We start from the raw sequence: 22,693 nt of genomic DNA on the forward strand, positions 1-22,693 counted from the left end.
TGGTTTTCAGGACTCCCTCCTCTCCTCAATGGCTACTACTCAGTCTCTTTTCTGGTTCCTCCCGTCTTTCTGACCTGAAACACAGGACAGCTCCAGGGCTCAGTCTAGGCTCTTTGTCTTAAGACTACAGTTTCTCCTAAGGAATCTCAGTCTCATATATGTGGATGATGTCCAAATGTACATTCCAGCCCTGACCTGTCCACATGCACATATTCCACTGCCTGTTCAGCATTTCTATTTGCATGTCTGATAGATGTCTCACCTTTCACATGTCCCAAAGTGAACTTCTCCCTGAGTCTGCCTCTGCTTATTTAGTTAAGGTAATTCCATCCTTCTGGTGGATCGGGCTAAAAACTCAAGACTTGTCCTTCACTCCTCTCTCTTGAATAAAATGCAGAATGAAAAAGTTGAAGTCTGTGTAATATGACACTTAAAGACAAAGGGCCAGAATTCTCACGACTGCCTAACAGCTGCAAAAGAGCTGCTGCCATCTCTTTCTCTCTAGAAATGGCAAGTTTTCAATCATCAGCTATATTCAGCCTTTGGACAGAACAGAGAACTTCTATTCAGACTTGCAACTTCTACAACTGATTACGATTGCTCAAACTGGTCCCAGGAAAGAAGGAAAAATACAAAGCTAGACATCACATTCCCTTTACACACACCACTTAAATATGCCAAATATTTTCACACACGCTTCCTTTATTCTCAAGTGGTCAATTCTCCCACCAAGTGCTAAGGGGGAACTCTGTGGCCCTGGAGACACCAACTTCTGCAGAAGTCCTGTGGAGAGCACATAGGTGTCACAGTTGCTGCTGGGCACTTCTACTGGAGGAAACAGAGCTGGGTTCACCTTCTCTAGGGACCTACAATAGGGTTCTTGAGTAAAGGGGGAAAATGCTCCCACAGGTAGAATGTAGAATTTAAATCCCACTGGGAGTTGTTAAATTGTAAAGAGTATCTTCTGCTTTTGAGAATCAGTCCATTTCTTTGAAAATAAACTGTGTTTCCCACTTTTTTTTTCCTTTTGAACCACTCTCAAGAGCTTGAGTGAGGTGCTTTGCATTTGATAGGTACTCAAAAAAATGTTGCTGATTGTTTGGAACTTTATCCTCCCCTTTGAGTGGGTTCCTTTATTCTTTAAGGACTAAATCATATTTCTAGGTGTTTCTATCTCCCTACCCAAAGAAACGCCTACATGCCACACAATCCTCAGCATGTGTATGTGCATGAAGAAGGCATTCTTGGAAAGCTGCCCTTCTGGTGGGACATCACTGAGGCTTTAGACAAAGGGGCGATGAGGAAATAGGAACTTAAGGTAGTCACGTGTTCTATATGCTACCAGTTTATGAGGAGAAATTCCCATAGGATTCTTAGTTTATCACTACTAACAGCTCCACCTTCTCCTTTGCAAATTGCATTTGTATTCTGTCATTTTTACTATCAGTTTTGTAGTCTTTGATGTCTTAAATTCATTTAAATACCTTTTCTTTAAATATCTTTAAATTTATTAAATACCTTTTCTGATTTTAAAAAGAGATTGTTGTCCTCGTTTAGTCACTAAGTCATGTCCGACTCTTTGCGACCCCGTGAACTATAGTCTGCCGTGGGATTCTCCAGGCAAGAATACTGGAGTGGGTTTCTATTTCTGCCTCCAGGGGATCTTCCAGACCCAGGAATCAAAACCCCATCTCCTGCACTGGCAGGTGATTTACCACTGAGCCACCAGGGGATCCTGGATAAATCATGTACCAGGCCATGAAACAAGTCTCAATAAAATGTAAAAGGACCGAAATCATACAAACCATGTTCTCTGATCATAATGGACTGAACTTAAAACTCAACAGAAGGAAATTTCTGAAATTCACAAATAAATGGAAATTAATCAACACTCTCCAAAATATTCAAAAGATCAAAGAAGAAATCACAAGAAAAGTTAGAAAATATTTTGAGATACATGAAAATGAAAACATGACATATCAAATTTATGGGATGGAGCTAACACAATAGAGGGACATTTACAGTTGTAAATGGTTACTTTAAGAAAGAAAGATCTTGGGAAGGAGGCTCAAGAGGGAGAGGATATAAATATATAATTATGACTGATTAGTGTTGATGTACAGCAGAGACCACCACAACATTATAAAGCAACTATCTTCCAATTAAAAAAAAATCTTAAATCAACAACCTAACCCTCTACCTAAGAAGCCAGAAAAAGAGCAAAATAAACCCATGGCAAGCAGGAGAGATACAAAAGATTAGACTGGAAATAACTGAGGTAGAAAACAAACAAAAAAAATTAGAGAAAATGAAACCAAAAGTTGACTTTGACAAGGTCAAGAAAACTGACAAAAACCAAGAAGAAGCAATGAATATACTAGTCAGGAAAGTCCTTCTTAACTCAGAATGGTAAACATGACACAGAATAGCTAAACCACTTAATAGATCAGATTAATAAATATGTCACATCCCAGAAGACTCTTTCATATCCCTTGATGAGCCCCAGCCACAATCCTAGAGCATTTCACCCATGCAGGTTTACTAGGCAGACTTTACTAGGCAGGTTCTCCTGCCCTTCTTATTTTATGGATGAGGACACTAAGGAGAGAACAAGTAGCTTGTCCAGTCCCACTGATGTTCTAAGTGGAAAAGTCAGAATTCCAAACAGGCTCCAGACTCGAAGCACTCATGAAACCAAATATGCCACCAGAAATACTTAAAAACTTTACAGAAATGTTTTACTTAAAACATGAAAATAAATAAAACTTTCATCTCAGGGAGTAAAGGGAAAAAAAAGAGATAGACATTATCTAATAGATATCCTCAAAGACTTGAAATACTTTTAAGAGCTCCAGCTGACAAAATTGGGACAAAGGAGTACGAAGAAATCACTTTGTATTTATGTTTTAACTGTATTTTCTATTAAATGTAATTTTGTAATGTTCTTCTCTGGAAAAGATAGTTGAATAATGAGGTTCTTTAAAAAAAAAAAAAGAAGCTGCACAATAGAAATCTGTTAGAGCTATTACTAAGGAAACCCATGAACCCATGAAGAAATGCTTGAAAATAAATGCAAGTAACTGAAGCAGATTAGAAGCTTAATTCTGGTTTCAAAGAAAAAAATGCTAAAAGCAAAAACAAAGGAATAGCTTTCTTTTTTCCCAAGTTATTGAGGTGTAATTGATATATAACATTGTATTAATTTAAAGTGTACAACATAATGACTTGATATATGTAAACATTTCAAAATGATTACAATAGTCTAGTAAACATTCTTCATCTCATATAATCATATGTTGTTTTCTAGTGATTACAATTTCAATATCTACTCTCAGCAACTTTCAAATATACAGTACTGTATTATTAACTACAGTCATCACGCTGTACATTACATCCTAGAACATCTTTATTTTTTTAAAAAATGTTTATTATTTATTTGACTGTGCCAGGTCTTAGTTGTGGCACACAGAACCTTCAATTTTTGTTGTGGCATGCATCTTTGGTTGTGGCACGCAAACTCTTAATGAGATCTAGTTCCCCCACCAGGGATAGAACCCAGGCCCCCTACACTGGTAGTGCAGAGTCTTAGCCACTGAACCACCCGGGAAGACACCAGAACTTACTTCTTATAACTGAAAATTTGTACCTTTGACCCCTTCACCCATCCCCATCATCCCCTTTCTCTTGGCAACCACCAACCACCAGCATTTTCTGTTTATATGAGTCCATTTTTATTTTTTTTTAGATTCCAAATACGTAATATCATTTGCTATTTGTCTTTCTCTGACTTATTTCACTAGAAATAACTTTAGAAAGGTTTTATTAGTCAGGGTTCTACAGAGAAACAAAACCAATAGGAGAAAGAGAGGGGGAGATTTATTTTAAGGAATTGGCTCATGCAAATTTAGAGGTTGGAAGGTCTGAAGTATTTAGGGCAGGCAGGCAGAGTTTCTATGCTGCAATCTTGAGGAGAATTCCTCTTCCTTTGGGAAACCTCAGTCTTTGATTTTAAGGCCTTCAACTGATGAGATGAGCTCTGCTTAGATTATGGAAGGTAAACGGCTTAATTAAAAGTCTATTGATTTAAATGTTAATTATATCTAAAAAATAACTTCACAGCAACACCTAGACTGGTGTTGGACCAAACAACTGGGCCAGGCTGACACAGACTTAACCATCACAAAGGTAGTCAAGGAGGTGTGTTCTCCCTCTAATTCTTCTTTGGCTGAGGAAGCAAAAAGCTCTGAGTACTCAGGGATATTGTGCACTGGGCACACTGGGCAAAGCCACCTAAGCTTGTTCAAGACTAGCAGACACCAGTCTAAAGCTGCTAAAGCCTCCATGGAAGAAGTAAGAGGTTTACGTAGCTGATAGAGCTGCTGAAAGTCCCAGAACTGTGGTGACGGGCCTTGGAGGACCAAACTCAAGAGGAGTTCAGGGTAAATTTGAAAATTTTGTTCTTCTTAAGGCTTGGATAAAATGAAGTGAGAAAGATAATACTAGAATAAGCAATGATTGATAACACCGAAATAAGTATAGGATAAAATTAATTACACCTATGTATTTTTTGAAAATGCTTCCAATTGTGTATAATTCTTTATACTTAAGGATAATTCTAGGAATTATTTGTGCCTAGCTCCTTTATGAGAATATTATTTCTTTTTAAAAAATCAAAAGCATGTCAATCTTTGACCCTCGAAACCACTATCTGTGAGAATGGCACCTAGTGGTAGCTTAATTAATACCTAGGTAGAAATTAAAAAATTTCTGGAATGCTAGCTTTGCAAATCTAATCCAAAACCTATCCTATGAGAGCAAAAGTTCAAACTGGTGCTTTAAAATACTCCTAAACATCTATCTCTTGACTCTTCTCTTCTTTTCCTTGAATTTCAACAAAAAACAAAGGAAAGTGTTTCTTTCCTATTTCAAAGTTTCTTAACTATTCTTAAGAAACATAGTTTTGTTCTGCCTTCCATTACTGATACTCTGTTCATCTACTTATCAAGGGCATAGGGAACTGACACCATTTCTATTCTCTTGGTTCCTGATCATTTTAATAAATTCAGTATTCATGTTCTGCATTGTATAGAAACAAATGTTCCATTAGGCCTTTCACTATGATCCTAACGAAATATTCCCATTTCTAAGACTGTAATCTTCCAAAGGGTTAACAGGAGGAAAAGGAAAGTGGGGAGTTCCTATTGTGCTCACTAGAGTTTTCTCACATGATCCCAGCCAAGGCCAAGATTGGTAAATGAACAAAGAACAAGCCCTTTCATAAGAAAGAGAAAGTAGATGTGAGAAGTTCTGTTCCTCCTGCCAAAGGTCTTTCCATCATCCCAATTATATGGGAAAAAAATTAAGAAAAATGAAGACTAAGGGGTGGGAAACAAGAAGAGTGATTCTATCCTTTATTGACAGGCTGGGGAGGCTGGTCTTCTTTACATTATGAACTTGAAAATCATTCTGTGATGTTGCTGGGACCAGTGATGTCGCTGACTCACTGGGAGTGGGGTGGATTAACTAGGAAAGGAATCTATTATCAGTTCTAGAGGGCTGGCTATTAAGTCTGTGGCTCTTCCATTTTTTTCTTTCTCTTTGACCTCTAGTTACTTACAGAAATTTTAGTGTTCATTAGCACCTTCAGCCTGGGGCTAAAATACAGAAAAGAGTTAAAATTCAGATGATGGTTTTCCATAGTTCCATTTTCATTTCCAGGCACCAACCCTGTGTTGGTTTCCATACTACACTGGAGGGGATTCTATTGTTCTCCTTCACATTTTATTGTTAACACAATAAAGCTGGCATGGATGTGACTTGTGCTTCTGTGAGCTGGTTATGTATAGAAATGTACTGTTACTCATTTCCTGCCCATTCTTCTATTCCAGAGAGATATATATTCTTATACTGGGACAACTACTGGTAAGTTGTAAACTTATTCAGAGAAGTTTAATCCCCAGAATCTCAGTTGCTATGGGATAAGGTTATGCTCCATTGGTAGCAGTTGCCAAGAGGTTCTGAGCCCCACTATTGTTAATGTTAGAAATTATCTTTATGGCACATTTTCTGAAAACTGTTAAGATTTATGGGTCTGAGAACAACTCAATTAGAGAAAACTGCTATACACTATACAGGCAAACTTGGGGGAAAAAAGCAATAGAATTCAGGGCCAAGTGTCTGTCCATGGTGTCTGACAAGAAAGAAGATTATTCTAGAAGTAACAAGAGAATATACTCTACCCAAAGATGAATATGGTAAAATGTCAAGAAAGAATATTTTTATTATGGTGGGATATCAGTGTGAAATAGAATGTAGAAGCTACTCTATGTTCTTCCTCTACCACTGTCTACTTCCTCTACCACTTTTTATCCTGGATTTGGACTCTCCCACTGCCAGGCAGATCAGTTTCAATACAGCAAAGGCTCCAGGTACAGCCATCACTGAGGCAGCCAGCAAAAGATGAGGAGTCAATGTGCAACGTCAGCGTAACAGAGGCTGCTTTCTTATCCTGAAATTCTTGGCTGATGAGAATGATCTGCTACCCATCACTATGTCTCAAATACTGATTCTTTCAAGGAACTCAGTTTAGAGAAATAGTTATCACCCTGTCTTTCCTTCACTCTCTAGCAGGCCAGCTGTAGACTGATAATTTCCTATCAGAGTTGTAGAGCAAAGAGGCTTGGCTTTCATTATAATAAGGGAATATAGGGAGTTTGGAATGGACATGTACACACTGCAATATTTAAAATGCATAATCAACAAGGTCTTACTGTGTAGCACAAGGAACCCTGCTCAATGTTATATGGCAGCCTGGATGGGCGGGGAATTTGGGGGAGAATGGATACATATATATGTATGGATATGTATGGCTGAGTCCCTTCACTGTTCACTTGAAACTATCACAACATTGTTTGTTAATCTGTTGTACTCCAATACAACATTTTAAAAAATTTAAATAATATATTAGAGGAATAAAAATACTGATTCAGGAAAAAACCTAATTCAGCTATGGTGGCTGGATCAAAAATCTATATGATGAGATAGTTAAGTTCATAAATGACCTCAGGGTGGTAATCTGCAAATAGAAAACTGAGTCAACTTTGTGTGTTACTAGCGATAGAGCAGTTTTCCCTGTGCTTATTTAAGTAGCCATCCCTACACTGGGGAACCTTAGGAAAGACCTGGAAAGCATATTCCATACAAAGTAAACTCCAGGGGCACTAAGTGAAGCCAAAACAAAACTAGCATTCAGGCCAGAAAACTCACCCACATTATAGCAGTACACAGTTCTGGGGATTAAGTGAAAGGAGCATAAGTTTTTATTGTTTATTTTGCCATCTTGCTGGAGGATGGCCAGGTTAATGTAGGTTACATTGGACACAGCAGCTGCAGAAACTCTTTGAGTTCAGTAAGAAACATTCTTCTGGTTATGGTAAGTAGCATATACCTTTTTCATTAAGTAATCTCAGATAGTGCAACTCATCTCAGAGTTCCCAGAGCTCTGCTGGGTACAGAGGTTTTTCAATAACTTTCTTGCAGGTACTTTCCTCAATGACAGAAACTTATTCCCATTGTTCAGTTAACCTGAGGTTTTCCTGATGGTTGACAACTTAATTCTCCACATTCAGGTTCTCATAGTAAAATAACTTGCTCTTTCTACTTCTGGGGTTGTTTCATGAGCAGAGTAGCTTGTTCAGTCTCTAAGTTGTGTCTGATTCTTTGTGACTCCATGAACTGCAGCACGCCAGGCTTCCCTGTCCTTTGCTATCTCCCCAAGTTTGCTCAAACTCATGTCCATTGAGTTAGTGATGCCATCCAACCATCTCATCCTCTGTCGCCCCCTTCTCCTCCTGCCTACAATCTTTCTCAGGATCAGGGTTTTTTCCAATGAGCTGTCTCTTAGCGTAAGTGGCCAAAGTATTGGAGCTTCAGCATCAGTCCTTCCAATGAATTTTCAGAGTTCATTTCCTTTAGGATTGACTGATTTGATCTCCCTGCTGTCCCAGGGACTCTCAAGAGTCTTCTCCAGCACCACAAATCAAAGGCATTAATTCTTCAGCACTCAGCCTTCTTTATGGTCCAACTCTCACATCAGTACATAACTACTGGCAAAACCATAGCTTTGACTATACAGACCTTTGTCGGCAAAGTGATGTCTCTCCTTTTTAATATGCTGTCTAGGCTTGTCATAGCTTTTCTTCCAAGGAGCAAGCGTCTTTTAATTTCATGCCTGAACTCACCATCCACAGTGATTTTGGAGCCCAAGAAAGTAAAATCTGTCACTGTTTCCACTTTTTCTCTATTTTCCATGAAGTGCTGGGACCATATGCCATGATCTTAGTTTTTTGAATATTGAAGAGTAGCTGGTGTTATTTAATCTGGGGCTTCCCATATCCAGCCCTGACGATCATTCTTGTTTGCATACAGAGGAACTTTTAACTTGTCTGTGTATTCCGGCTGTTGCTCTCTGAAATCCATGCCTTGATGACTGGTGACTTTGCTACCACTGCAAGGAGTGTGATGTATGTCTACATGACTTTTGTTAAGTTTCTGACAAAAGCCAGAGTACCCCAGACACTGATCCACTGAGGAACGTAAACTCCAAATATAGCAATTAAAAAAATTCTGCTCAGACGTGTCCGACTCTTTGCAACCCCACAGAGCGTAGCCTGCTAGGCTCGTCTGTCCATGGAATTCTCCAGGCAAGAATACTGGAGTGGGTAGCCATTCTCTTCTCCAGGGGAATCTTCCCAACCCAAGGATCAAACCCAGGTCTCCTGCACTGCAGGTAGATTCTTTACTGTCTGAACCACCAGGGAAGCCCCCTAATATAACATATTGGTCATGTAATATGGTTATTTACCTGCCTCTTCCAGAGTAGTGGATCTGGAACATGTATGTAGGCATTTTCTTACTGTTTTAACAAGTGCTCTAGTTCTTTAGGGTTTCCTTGGGCTTCCCTGGTGGCTCAGATGGAAAGAATTCACCTGCAATATGGGAAACCTGGGTTCGATACCTGGGTTGGGAAGATCCCCTAAAGGAGGGCACGGCAACCCACTCCAGTATTCTTCCCTGGAAAATCTGGATGGACAGAGAAGCCTGGCGGGCTATAGTTCATGAGGTCACAAAGATTCAGACACAACTGAGTGACTAAGCACAGTTAGTCCCTTAGTGAAGACAAAATGTAAATCCCAGGGGAATTTCCACTGAATTCCTAGAACACAGGTACCCTAAATGTGGTGTTCTTTTGGTCCAGTCTACTTGATCCTTAGGAACGTTGTCTAAATATCAGTAACTATTTTCAAGGTAGCGTACCTTTCTCGTATAGTGTCTTCCAGAAGCCACTATCATAAGGAATCCCTTCAGCGTACTTATTCTGCATTCAGTCATGTCTTTGCCAGGAGACTGGGGATATCTAGTTTGTCCACAATCTGTAGGGTGGCTAAGGGATCACTCACCTTCAGGATGGACCCACAAGATAAGCTTTTGGGGAGGAGGTTTTGTTTAGTCTTGTGTTAGCTATTAAGGAGAATTCCAAAGCAAAAGCTTTGCTCTTGGTCATCTGAGCATTTCTTTCTCCTTTGAAGAATTTCAGGGCATTCCAGTTTGGCTCAGAATGTTTGTTGGTTGGTCACTAAGTCGTGTTTGACTCTTTTGCAACCCCGTGGACTGTAGCCCACCAGGCTCCTCTGTCTATGGGATTCTCTAGGCAAGAATACTGGAATGGGCAGCCATTCCCTTCTCCAGAGGATCTTCCCGACCCAAGGATGAAAACTGTGTCTCCTGCACCTCCTGCAGTGGCAGGTAGACTCTTTACCACTGAGCCACCTGGGAAGCCGTTGGCCCAGAATATGCAGTGCTTAACTGAAGTAGAAGCAGGTCTTTCTTGGAGTAGCTGTGAGCTATAATAGTTTCACTTCGTCCCCACATCAGGAATGATATGACAGGACTTTGTGATTGTAGGAAATATTTCAAGAAAATATACTGAGATAGTTTTTATGAATTTCTTTCTCCTCTAGTATTTATTGAGCTCAATCCCAATTTATTCTCAGACATTCTGATTTAATTACCTAGGATGGGGACCAGAGCTCCTGATGATCTGAATATGAAGCCTGCAATGGCAGCCACCAACTACCCACACCCCTCATTCCACACATGAGGGAATTGGGGGATTAATTAAAATGGCACCAATATAGCATATTTAAGTAAAATTTTTTTCATAAGTAAGTAGTTAATAATTTTTAAAACCTGAACCTTCTTGACCAAGGGAAGCTTAACTCTTTGGACAATTGTTTACCATTTCTACTTGTTTTTTTCTAGGAACTAAAGGTCCTCCTTATCCCTGATATTAACTCTGTGAACACAGATTAACCTTTCTAACCTTTTTTTTAAACAACTACCAGCCAAATATTTACCCACAGGAGCTGACACAAACAAGTTTAAAAAGAAAAAATAATAAAGCTTAAAATAACATAGTTGACTCTCACTTTCAACTTTCTCTAACAGAACTTTAGTATACAAAGAGTTAGAAGAGCTATTTTAAGTAGCTTACAAAATTAAAAGCCAAACAAGGATTAAAATATGAGAGGCTAGGCTTGCCGGGTGGTCCAGTGGTTAAGAATCCACCTACCAATGCAGGGGACACAAGTTCAATCCTTGGTCCGGGAAGACCCCGAGGGGCAACTAAGCCTGTGTGCCACAACCACTGAGCCCACGCTCTAGAGCCTATGCTCGGCAACACGAGAAACTACTGCAATGAGAAGCCTGCACACTTCAAAGAAGAGTGGCCCTTACTTGCTGCAACAAGAGAAACCACGTGCAGCAACAAAGACTCAGCCAAAAATAAATGAATAAATAATCTTTTAAAAATCCAAGAGGTAAGCAGGTGCCATGGTGATGTTTTAAATGGCTGAACGTTCTTTGACACACCTCCCTCCAAGAGCAGGGTCTGTTCCCTCCCCTTGACACAGAAAGGTTAGTGATTGGTTTAACCAATAGAGCAGGGCTCAACAAACCTTTTCTTTAAAGGACCACATAGTAAATATTTTAGGTTTTGCAGACCATATGGTCTCTGTTGCAACTACTCAACTCTGCATCAGAGCATGAAAGCAGCCATAGAAGGTCTGTAAATGAATGGACATGGCTGTGTTCCAATGATACCTTTTTTATAGAGACAGGTGGCAGGATGGATTTAGCATCAAGCGATAATTTGCTGATCCCTGCCATCAATTGAGTATGGAAGAAGTGATGCTCTGTGACTGCTGAAAAGTGACAGTGTTAGCTGCTCAGTCATGTCTGACTCTTTTCCAACCCCATGGACTGTAGCCCCCTAGGCTCTTCTGTCCATGGGATTCTCCAGGCAAGAATGCTGCCTTGAGTTTGCCATTCCCTTCTCCAGGGGATCTTCCTGACCCAGGGATTAAATCTAGGTCGCCTGCATCGCAGGGTGATTCTTTATCACTGAGACACAAGGGAAGTGCTATGATTGCTGAGGTGAAGTCATAAAAGGCCACAGAGATTCCACCTGTGTCTCCTGGAACACTCAGCTTCCTCTTGGAACTTGGCCACTATCCTGGGAGAAGCCCACATCAGAGAGAGAGGACCCACACAGGTGCTTCATGTCATCCAAGTGCCAGCATGAGAGTGAGGAAGCCTCCACATGATTCCAGTTTCCAGCCTTTCAAATCCCCCCTCAGCCTTTGAGTCTTCTCTGCAGAGATTTTGTACATTGTGGAGCAGAGATAAAAGGTCCCCACCATGCCATCTGAATTCCATAAGGATAATAAAACTGCTGTTGTTTTTATGTTACTAGGTTTGAAGGCAGTTTATTGTGCACCGATAAATAATGAGGATAGATATTAACTGAAAAAATGTAAGAGCCCACATGGAATGCTAAGATTCAGTGCTTGACACGGTTGTGGTTTCAGATACTTTGTTGTTGTTCAGTTGCTCAGTCATGTCTGAATCTTTGTGACTCCACAGATGGCAGCACACCAGGCTTCCCTGTCCTCACTATCTCCGGGACTTTGCTCAGACTCACCACTGAGTCAGTGATGCTGTCCAAACATCTCATCCTCTGTCGTCCCCTTCTCCTCTTGCCTTCAATCTTTCCCAGCATCAGGATCTTTTCCAATGAGTCAGCTCTTCTGATCAGGTGGCCAAAATATTGAAGCTTCTGCATCAGTCCTTCCAATGAATATTTAGGGTTGATTTCCTTAGGACTGACTGACTGGATCTCCTTGAAGTCCAAGGGACTCTCAAGAGTCTTCTCCAACACCACAATTCAAAGGCATCAATTCTTCAGCGCTCAACCTTCTTTATGGTTCATCTCTCACATCAGTACATAACTACTGGAAAAATCATAGCTTTGACTATATGGACCTTTGTTGGCAAAGTGATGTCTCTGCTTTTTAATATGCTATCTAGGTTTTCACAGCTTTTCTTCCAAGGAGCAAGCGTTTTTTTAATTTCATAGCTGCACTCACTGCCCACAATGATTTTGGAGCCCATGAAAATAAAATCTGCCACTGTTTCCACATTTTCCCTAGATACTTTGTCCAGTTCAGTTCAGTTCAGTCGCTCAGTCGTGTCTGACTCTTTGCGACACCATGAATTGCAGCACGCCAGGCCTCTCTGTCCATCACCAACTCCTGGAGTCTACCCAAACCCATGTCCATAGAGTCGGTGATGCCATCCAACCATCTCATCCTCTGTCGTCCCCTTCTTCTCCCACCCCCAATCCTACCCAGCATTAGGGTCTTTTCCAATGAGTCAACCCTTCGCATGAGGTGGCCAAAGTATTGGAGTTTCAGCTTCAACATCAGTCCTTCCAATGAACAGCCAGGATTGATCTCTTTTAGGATGGATTGATTGGGTCTCCTTGTAGTCCAAGGGACTCTCAAGAGTCTTCTCCAACACCACAGTTCAAAAGCATCAATTCTTCAGCACTCAGCTTTCTTCACCGTCCAACTCTCACATCCATACATGACCACTGGAAAAACCATAGCCTTGACTAGACGGACTTTTGTTGGCAAAGTAACGTCTCTGCTTTTAAATATGCTATCTAGGTTGGCCATAACCTTCCTTCCAAGGAGTAAGCGTCTTTTAATTTCATGGCTGCAATCACCATCAGCAGTGATTCTGGAGCCCAAAAAAATAAAGTCTGACACTGTTTCCACTGTTTCCCCATCTATTTCCCATGAAGTGATGGGACCAGATGCCATGATCTTAGTTTTCTGAACGTTGAGTTTTAAGCCAACTTTTTCACTCTCCTCTTTCACCTTCTCAAGAGGCTCTTTAGTTCTTCTTCACTTTCTGCCATAAGGGTGGTGTCATCCGCATATCTGAGGTTATTGATATTTCTCCCGGCAGTCTTGATTCCAGCTTGTGTTTCTTCCAGCCCAGCGTTTCTCATGATGTACTCTGCATGTAAGTTAAATAAGCAGGGTGACAATATACAGCCTTGACATACTCCTTTTCCTATTTGGAACCACTCTGTTGTTCCATGTCCAGTTCTAACTGTTGATTCCTGACCTACATACAGGTTTCCCAAGAGACAGGTCAGATGGTCTGGTATTCTCATCTCTTTCAGAATTTTCCACAGTTTATTGTGATCCACACAGTCAAAGGCTCTGGCATAGTCAATAAAGCAGAAATAGATGTTTTTCTGGAACTCTCTTGCTTTTTCGATGATCCAGCAGATATTGGCAATTTGATCTCTGGTTCCTCTGCCTTTTCTAAAACCAGCTCGAACATCTGGAAGTTCACGGTTCACGTATTGCTGAAGCCTGGCTTGGAGAATTTTGAGCATTACTTTACTAGCATGTGAGATGAGTGCAATTGTGCGGTAGTTTGAGCATTCTTTGGCATTGCCTTTCTTTGGGATTGGAACGAAGACTGACCTCTTCCAGTCCTGTGGCCACTGCTGAGTTTTCCAAATTTGCTGGCAAATCGAGTGCAGCACTTTCACAGCATCACCTTTGAGGATTTGAAATAGCTCAACTAGAATTCCATCACCTCCACTAGCTTTGTTCAGTAATACTTAAAATTTATGATGCTAGTCTATACTAGAAAAGCTTTCTAACATTAAGTAGTATGAAGTATGCTAGTAGTCACATTTGAATTACAATGAATTGACTTCATCACAGCAAGCAAGAGAGAATGACAACATAACCAAGTCAGTCTTTTGTAACCTAATCTTGGAAGTGACATCCATTACTTTTGCCATGTTCTACTTATTAGAAGCAAACTATTAGGTCCAGCCCACACACAGAGGCAAAATTACTGAGGGGCAGTTTAGAAGCATGCCTACCTCAGAATGTAAGAGAGGTTAAGTTTTAGGAGGAATGTTTGCATACCTAAAAATAGTCTTTTTCTACTCTCACATTTAATTGATAGTTTGGGCATGGAATTGGAGTTAGGCTGACTCTCTCCCCACCAACCTTACCTGAGGATGGGCTGCCCTGAGGAGACAGGAAGGGGGAAGCCAGACATGCAAGGTGAGGATGCCGAGCTCTTTAATGGCCCCTGCTGCATGAGGAAAAGTCAGTAATGGTCTTCTTCATGTTCCCTGGAGGACCTGGACAGATGCAGAGCAGGTGAAAAAGTGCAGGAGAGCAGACCTAAGAAGACAAAACTTAGAAGATAAAGCATTGAAAGCATCAGTTATGTGCCAAATACTCGAAGACCTCTATGCTCTGAAGAAATAGTCATTACAGTATATCTTTATCTCACCAGTCATCTGAACAATCTGCCTAACAGAAAACAGAAGAATTGAGTGAAGATGAAATTGGGACACTGAAACATCAAAACAAAATAGACAACAAAAAAGCTAAAACCAAAATCAGTAAAACTTCTGAACGGGAACAAAAATATAAGGACACAAACAGCAATGCTCAGAACCCAGCACAAAAGAAGGAGATGAACTAGATGAAGATATTTTATCTTTAACTCTTGAAGAGAATGGAAACAATACTTAAAACCTTTATCTGACTTTTTTTAAAAGAAATTTTTTTTAAAGCTGAAATATAGTTGATTTTGAGGGCTTCCCTGGTAGCTCAGATGGTAAAGAATCCACCTGTGATGCAGGAGACCTGGATTTGAACCCTGGGTGAGGAAGATCCCCTGAAGAAAGGAATAGTAACTTAGAGAATTTCAATAGACAGAGGAGCCTCTTGGGCTACAGAGTCAGACACAACTGAGCAACATCACCACATTACCATTGTTGATTTACAATATTAGTTTCAGGTATACAACATTTTCAATATTTTTATAGGGTAGATTATATTTAAACTTATTACAACATAATGGCTATATTCCCCTATGCTGTACAGTATACTCTTATTTTAAACATAATAGCTTGCACTGAAATTTCAATTCTTATATAAAACAAAACCTACCTCTAGATGGACATGAGGCTGATGAACTCCTATAAATTCTCTTTGCTTTTGATGAATCTCAAACATCGCTGAAGTGCAAGACAAATCCTGGTGAGAAGGCAGTGAGAAGGTCCTAAGAAGGCACTTTGAGACGACACCAGTTAACGTGTTCTGTGGAGAAACAGCAGAGTCAGCTGCTAAAAAGAAACCCTTGGGGAAGTAAGCGACTCATGATCATGACGATGGTGAACATAGCAGGGGAAGGACACCATGCTGGTGAGCTATGCTGATAAATTTCATACCGAGAGAAGAATCTGTAGGCTTCCTTCCTCATGAAGCTGACACAGAAATGCCAGCTGTATAACTTCACACTGGAATAACTAAGAAGTAGGACGAAAAATGGAGCACAGTCATGGCCAGTCAGACGTTGTGTCCAGTAGATTTTCTTCAAAAATGAACGCTGTTGCTTCACAACTTGTAGGGAAGTATTTTGGGGCTTCCCTTGTAGCTCAGTCGGTAAAGAATCTGCCTGCAACGCAGAAGACCTGGGTTCGATTCCTGGGTCGGGAAGATCCCTTGGAGAAGGAAACGGCAACCCACTGCAGTATTCTTGCCTGGAGAATCCCCATGGACAGAGGAGCCTGGCAGGCTATAGTCCGTGGGGTTGCAAGAGTCAGACATGACTTAGCAACTAAACCACCACCACTATCTCTAAGCTATCTACACACTCTATGCTTCCCGTGCTTTATGCACTTGGTTGGCAAGATCAGTGTCTGTTATGGGCATACCTGTTGCACTGAAAACAACTGAGGAAGTTTGTTCTTTTATACATCAATTACCACAACTATTTCAGAATTTGACAATGTAATTTCTGTCTCTTCTCAGAATAACGAGAAGGGTAATGACCTGAAGGAAATTTATCATTCTCAGTGGATAGATAAGCATGATGCTTTTGAAATTTTAATAGATCTCCTGCAAGCACTTGTTTTATGTTTAGATGGTAATCATGGTGACACAAATTTGAGATGAAATAACAGTCTAGCTGGCCGAGCATTTGTTCTTGCAGTATATCAACAGATTTTCATTTCATATTTATCACGGTTGTCCCTTGAAGTGTTGTATCTTAACCTTTTTTTTTTAAAGTCCTATCATTTTCAAGAGTCTTTGGAGAAAATCTCCAGAGGGCAAATCTTTGATGTTTTCTTTGCAGTTAGCAGGATGACTGCAGCATTGCATTCACTGATGAGGTGATGGAAAATATTAAAACTTACCATGGATTTTGGTTTGAGGAAGCCATAAATTTGATAACCAAACTTAACACTCAAATGAAACTTCCTTGGAAATTCCACAGACCTCAGATGGTACAGTGGTAAAGAATCTGCCTGCCAATGCAGGAGACTCAGGAGACATAGGTTTAATCCCTGAGTTGAGAAGATCCCCTGGAGTAGGAAATGGCAACACACTCCAGTATTCTTGCCTGGAAAATTCCATGACCAGGAGAGCCTGGCAGGCTATAGTCCATGGGGTCGCAAAGAGTTAGAAGCGACTTAGTGACTAAACAACACAACAACAATACATGGAAAAACTACTTTATGCATTTTATTATTTAGACTGAGCTGTAAGTATAAGTATGATATTTCCAGACTACCTTCCCCAAATGCTTTGAATGAAAACTTACTCCACAAAAAGTATCCCAGAATTTCACTTTGTTTAAATATCCTGTATCTGCATTGCTTTAAAAGAACTTACAACACAGTCTGCCTTCTAGACATAGCATCACTTTCCCTTACTGATCACTTCAGGCAGACATTCAAGGGGGACTTTTCACAGGACTTTAGACATGTCGCATGTCATTTCCCACAAAAGTTTATTACATAAAAAGCTTTGGATCAGGAAAACAAGAATCACACAAGAGAAATAAGGACAGACTCCTGAAAATCCAGAATACAGGCCACAGCATAGAAACAACATAATCTAATGGGTGGGAGAAAAGGAAAGACCAGGAGTGAGAGACTCAGTTTTCAGGGGAATGCTACTCCTCTGCCAGCAGTGGCTCCTGCTCTTTAACAACAGTTGTTAACAAATCTCTAGGCAGTGGGAATGTCAGATTTTTTACCTGGGAGACACTTATGGGTAGCAACCTGGCCTGAAGGGAAGCTAAACAATTTGTCTAAGGGAAGCCAAGCCCTCTGGGTAGTTATCACACTGTTTTTAACTTTGAATGCAAGTTACATTAAAATAAAAACAACATGTGTTTTCTGAGGATGCTCTTATGTATAATTTATAAACTTTTTTTGTTTTTACATATGAATTATGATTCTGGAGGGAGTTGTGGGTTTTCTGCAAATTGGTGAGGGGAGCTGAAGCTGTCCTAGGCTTCTCCTTCACATCCACAAGTCTAAAAAGCACTGTTCTAAACTGTATGAAAGCATGGGGACTTCCCTGGTGGCCCAGTGGTTAAGAATCCACCTTGCAATGCAAGGGACATGACTGGAACCCTGGTCAAGGAGCTAAGATCTCACATGCCAGAGGGCAACTAAGCCTTCGAGCCACAACTACCGAGCCCACGCGCCACAATGAAGAGCCCTTGTGCCGAAACTAAGACCTAATGCAGCCAAAAATAAATAAATAAATACTAAAAACAAAACAAAAAACAAAGGTGCAAAGAGTGAATCAGAGAAGGTAACTGAGGTAACCTCTGACTCTGGACACCGTACAGAACTACTCAACCTCCAGGTTACAAATGAAAACACTGATGGTCAGGGCTAAGCTGATTTTAAAATTCTGTCTTAACACTGCATTGATGATGGCAAAATATTCCCATGGAGGAAGATTATAGGAACAAGGAAGGAGATGTGTCTTTTCCTAACACTTGGTGATGTGGTCCTAAGCCATAATGAGTCTGGAGAGGCACCTCCTCCCATGTAATAGCTTTCTGGGAAACAAATAATCTGAGCTATCTCAAGTCCTGTGGCGAGTTCAACTAGGGTTTGAAGACTCGGGAAAAAATCCAGATGGAGTGGCTTCAATTCAACACGTATTTACTGAGTACATATGTATCAGGCACTATGCTAGGAAAAAAAAAGACAAAGATTTCTATCATCGGAGTTAAAGGAAGAATTTTTCACATCTGAAATTCCAGAATCACACTCAGGAACTTACCTGTACATACTAGCTCAAGGACCCAGCAAAACAACTTGCCTTGCATTTTCTAGAAGCCGGTTGTCTTTGAGATTGCGCACCACTTCTGAACAGAGTACAAAAAGTAAAATCTAAAAGATGCTCTGGCCTGTTCTCTTTTAACGCAAATGCCTAACTCATGGGGGAAAAAAAAAAACCACTGCAAATTTCAGCTGATTTTGCTCTTGCTCTATGGGGGACTGAGTTAGAGCAATTTTTAACTTAATGCATGCCAACTGTGAGCCAATTTAAAACAAATATGCCAGACCAAGCCATTCTATTGGACAGGAATCAGAGTAAAGCCCATCCTAGCCTAAATCAGGGACATCCACCAGAACCTGAATGCCTGAGGAGAAAGACTAATTTAACAAATACTCCTCAATGAATTCTTGATTCTAACCACCATCCCCTCCAAAATCTCTTTCTCTCCACGCTTTCTCCACCTGAGAAAATGGCAACCCATTCACCTAGCCAAGCCACACACTGACACATGGCCAAGTTCAGACCATGACCAAGTCCTGTCAACTCTACCCTCCAATATATCTTAAACTCACTTACTTTTCTGTCTCATACCATCACCACAACCCAAGTGACTGGTATCTCCTACCCAGACAATTGCAATAGCTTCCTAGCTGCTGTGCTTACTTCTATCCTGACCTCTGTCAAATTCCTCAGATACATATGATTTAACTTGAATTGTTTATTGGATATTTCTCCCCTCAGAATGTAAGTTCTATGAAGACAAAGACCCAATCTGTTTTGTTTTGTTTTTTTAAAAAACTAGGGTATTTGTGGTGCCTATCTCAGTATCTGGCATACAGTAGGCATCAATAAAACTTGAGAGAATAAATGAATGCTTTATAATCCTTGCATAGACAGAAGTCTCCTGTCCACAAAGAAAGTAAGGCTTGGAATTCATTCTCTTAAGGGTCTTTTTTCCCCTTCAGAGCCACATAAGCCATTCCTCAATGAGAATTGAGACTTTTTTTCTTCCTTCAGGCTGATTGTATGGTAACCTTTTAGCAGAGTCTTTTAGGAAGAAATCACAGTTCTGAAAGACTCCAAACTAAGCCTACCTCTTTCTAATGCTGTGGAAAGAGATGATATTTTATGAAGAAAAAAAAACAAAAACAAACAACTTATACCTTTTGAGGCACTACTGCCACCTGGTGGCAATAGTATTAATCTGCAAGCAAGCAACAACTGCCCTACCCCACCTTCATTTTCTGATTGTCTGCTACTTCTCTGAAATTTAGCAACGGTTCTAACTTTGGAATAAAATTCCTCTGATCCATCGTACCTTCTGTTCTGGAAATGTACATGCTTAATTTCTAGGGCATTTTCTTGAATTATTTCTTTGATATTTTTCTCCCCATCATTTTCTCTTTTGAGATTTCTTATAATTTGGATGTTGGGTCTCTTGAACTGGCTTTTAACTTTCTTATCCTTTTCGTCCCATTTCCATCCTTTCTCTTTTTTCTTTTGTACTAGTTTTTTTATAGGTGATGTGTTTGGCTCTGGCAAACTATCTCCCAAAACAACCTTTGACAAAACAAAGCTGAGTTTATCCTTAGTGAAGGAAGGGAGAGGACAAACTTGATGGAGTCTTAGCCCCCTGAGGTATTCCTGAGATTCTGCAATCTGGTTTAAGGCAGGTCCGTCGATGCCAGGGCTTGATTAGGATTGGACAAGGGTTAACAGTTTAGGGTTGGGAGTCCCAGCTAGGAAGGGTTTTGAGATGCAGGTTTCAAAGAGTCTAGAGGAGTAAACTGTTGCTTGATCCTATCTATTAAGCGCAGCATTTACATGGGTTTGGGGGGAGGAAATTTCTGGAATAAACAATATTATTTATATCTTTCATTGCCTCCTGAAAAAGTTCCCTGTAATAATAAAGTTATACTTGTAATGAGTAGAATGAAACCAAAAATAAATACTTACTGTAAACAGTAAGCTGTGTGGGTACAGATGGTTTCAGTTATTAGGGGTCTCTATCTTATTTTCCTTCCTTTCTGTTGAATTTTTCACTTCTACTCCAGTATTTTCAATTTATAAGAGTCTTTCTTCTTCTGAAAGCTCCTTTTAAAAGTCTTTTTTCTTTGAGGGGGCAAGATATCTGCAAGGACAGATAATAGAATTTTTTAAAACAAGTTTTCCTGCCAGCTTCATGACCTTAATGTCTTCTGGGTTTCTTTTGGTGTCATTCACACTGGGGCTTTCCTTGACTGAGGGTGAGCCTGGGCTGTATACGAGGAGCAAGGAGACCAGGGGCAGGGGCAAGGCAGGGTAGGAGGCTGGGCTCGTCAGCGTAGGCTGATCATATAGGATTACAGGGTTTTGCCCCTCTTGGGCTCAAAAGTTTTCCCACTGAGGAATTATCCAATTCCCTGTGGGTCAAGGAGAGTGTGGAGCAAGCCTGGTTGCCAGCATTCTCAGAGTTGAGTTGCAGAAGGGGGCTGAGACTTCACCATCTAACACTGACATTAACTTAGTTCCCATTTTCAGTACGGTATTCCTATACTCTGCTATGCTTTTTGTTTGTTTCACTCACATTCTCTCTTTCAGGGACATCTGGTACTGCCACCACCTAATCTTTCCTAGGGGTTCTAAAAACTGGCTTGTGAAACTTCCCTGGCGGTTAAGAATCCACCTGCCAATGAGAGGTCACAGGTTCAACCCCTGGTCTGGGAGGATTCCACATGCCGCGGAGCAACAAAGCATGTACCACAACTACTGAGCCCATGCTCTAGAGCCTGTGATCCACAACGAACAGTAGCTCCCACTCACCACACCCAGAGAAAACCCAAGGGCAAGAATGAAGACCCAGCACAACCAAACCTTTTAAATCTTAAATCTAAATTAATTAATTAATTAATCAAAATAAAAATTGGCTTACTATGGCTTCCTCCACTAATAGCTTAGGGAATCATTACTCTGCTAAGTCAGTTTCCACAAAATGTGGTTGCTGTCATCTGCTTACTCAGGTTCTTTGTCTTGTGCGTTTATACATTTTTAATTTACTGTGCTTTTAGAAGACTTGGGATAGGCAGCAGAGATAAATGAATAGTGTTCATTCAACTCCATTTAACTAGGAATCTGCATTATATTCCTAAGGTCCCCTCCAACTCTAAATTCTATGATTTTTAGTACATTTTCATTAAAGCAAGAGTGAACATATTTGGGAATAATTCTGAATCAAGAACAACTTAGGATTCTCGTGTCCAAATACATTAGGAGAAGAGAGGGAAAAAATAAAAGAAGAGAGGGAATTAAGTGGTTTTTTTCCTCCCAATAATCAATTTGGGAAGGCTTCATGGAAAAGGCAAAATTTATGGAACTATTTATACGATAAGAAATACACATTTTGACATGGAGTAGATAAAAAAAAAATTTAATAACTAAACCTGAGAACTTACTTATTTATACATTTTAAGAACAGCAGAGGTGAAATAAAAAAGAATAAAATAAGCAATCTTATTTTTGATCCAGAGTGCAACAAAATGAGGGAAGAAAAGACAAAAAAAACCAAAACAAAACCCAATAACAGAAGTTGTTTAAAGAAATGGAAAAGCCAATCTTCTAAAATTCATAGGGAAATGCAAGGGGCCTTGATCAGCCAAAACAATATTGAGAGAGAAGAACAAAGTTGGAGGTGTCACTCCCAATTTCCAAACTTACTATATGGCTATGTGCTAAGTCACTTCAGTCACGTCTGATTCTGTGCGACCCTATGGACTGTAGCCCGCCAGGCTCCTCTGTCCATGGGATTCTCCAGGCAAGAATCCTGGAGTGGGTTGCCATTTCCTTCTCCAGGTGATCTTCCTGACCTAGGTATCCAACCCGCGTCTCTTGTATCTTCTGCACTGGCAAGCGGGTTCTTTACCACTAGCGCCACCTAACCTAAAACAGTGTGGTCCTGGCATAAGGATAGATATATAGACCAACAATATAACTGAGAGTCCAGAAATAAACCCATACATCTATGGCCAAAAGATTTTCAACAAGATGCCAAGACGACTCAACAGGAAAGAATAATTTCTTTCATAAATGATACTGGGACCATTGGATACCCACACTCCTACTTCGTAAAATATCTCAAAAATTAATTCAAAATGGATCAACAACCTAAATAAAAGAGC

General features: G+C 40.3%; 1 long non-coding RNA gene and 1 pseudogene across 2 annotated transcripts in view; both read left to right on the forward strand.

Annotated features, from left to right (window-relative positions):
- The first annotated feature begins 4,235 nt into the window (after positions 1 to 4,235).
- Positions 4,236 to 22,693, forward strand: part of LOC145514202 (uncharacterized) — a 39,495-nt gene continuing 21,037 nt past the window's right edge. The window contains exons 1-3 of one of the 2 annotated variants that reach the window (XR_014059909.1): positions 4,236 to 4,439; positions 5,889 to 5,922; positions 21,120 to 21,464. This is a non-coding gene — a long non-coding RNA (uncharacterized LOC145514202). Of the gene's footprint in view, positions 4,440 to 5,888; positions 5,923 to 21,119; positions 21,465 to 22,693 lie in introns of those variants that run through there. The other variant, XR_014059910.1, reaches the window with a different exon arrangement.
- On the forward strand, positions 15,661 to 16,750 carry LOC145512449 (52 kDa repressor of the inhibitor of the protein kinase pseudogene; annotated as a pseudogene).

The sequence above is a fragment of the Giraffa tippelskirchi genome, chromosome 7 (genome assembly GCF_054371585.1).
Source record: "Giraffa tippelskirchi isolate mGirTip1 chromosome 7, T2T-mGirTip1v1.2.pri, whole genome shotgun sequence".
Classification (NCBI taxonomy): Eukaryota; Metazoa; Chordata; class Mammalia; order Artiodactyla; family Giraffidae; genus Giraffa; species Giraffa tippelskirchi.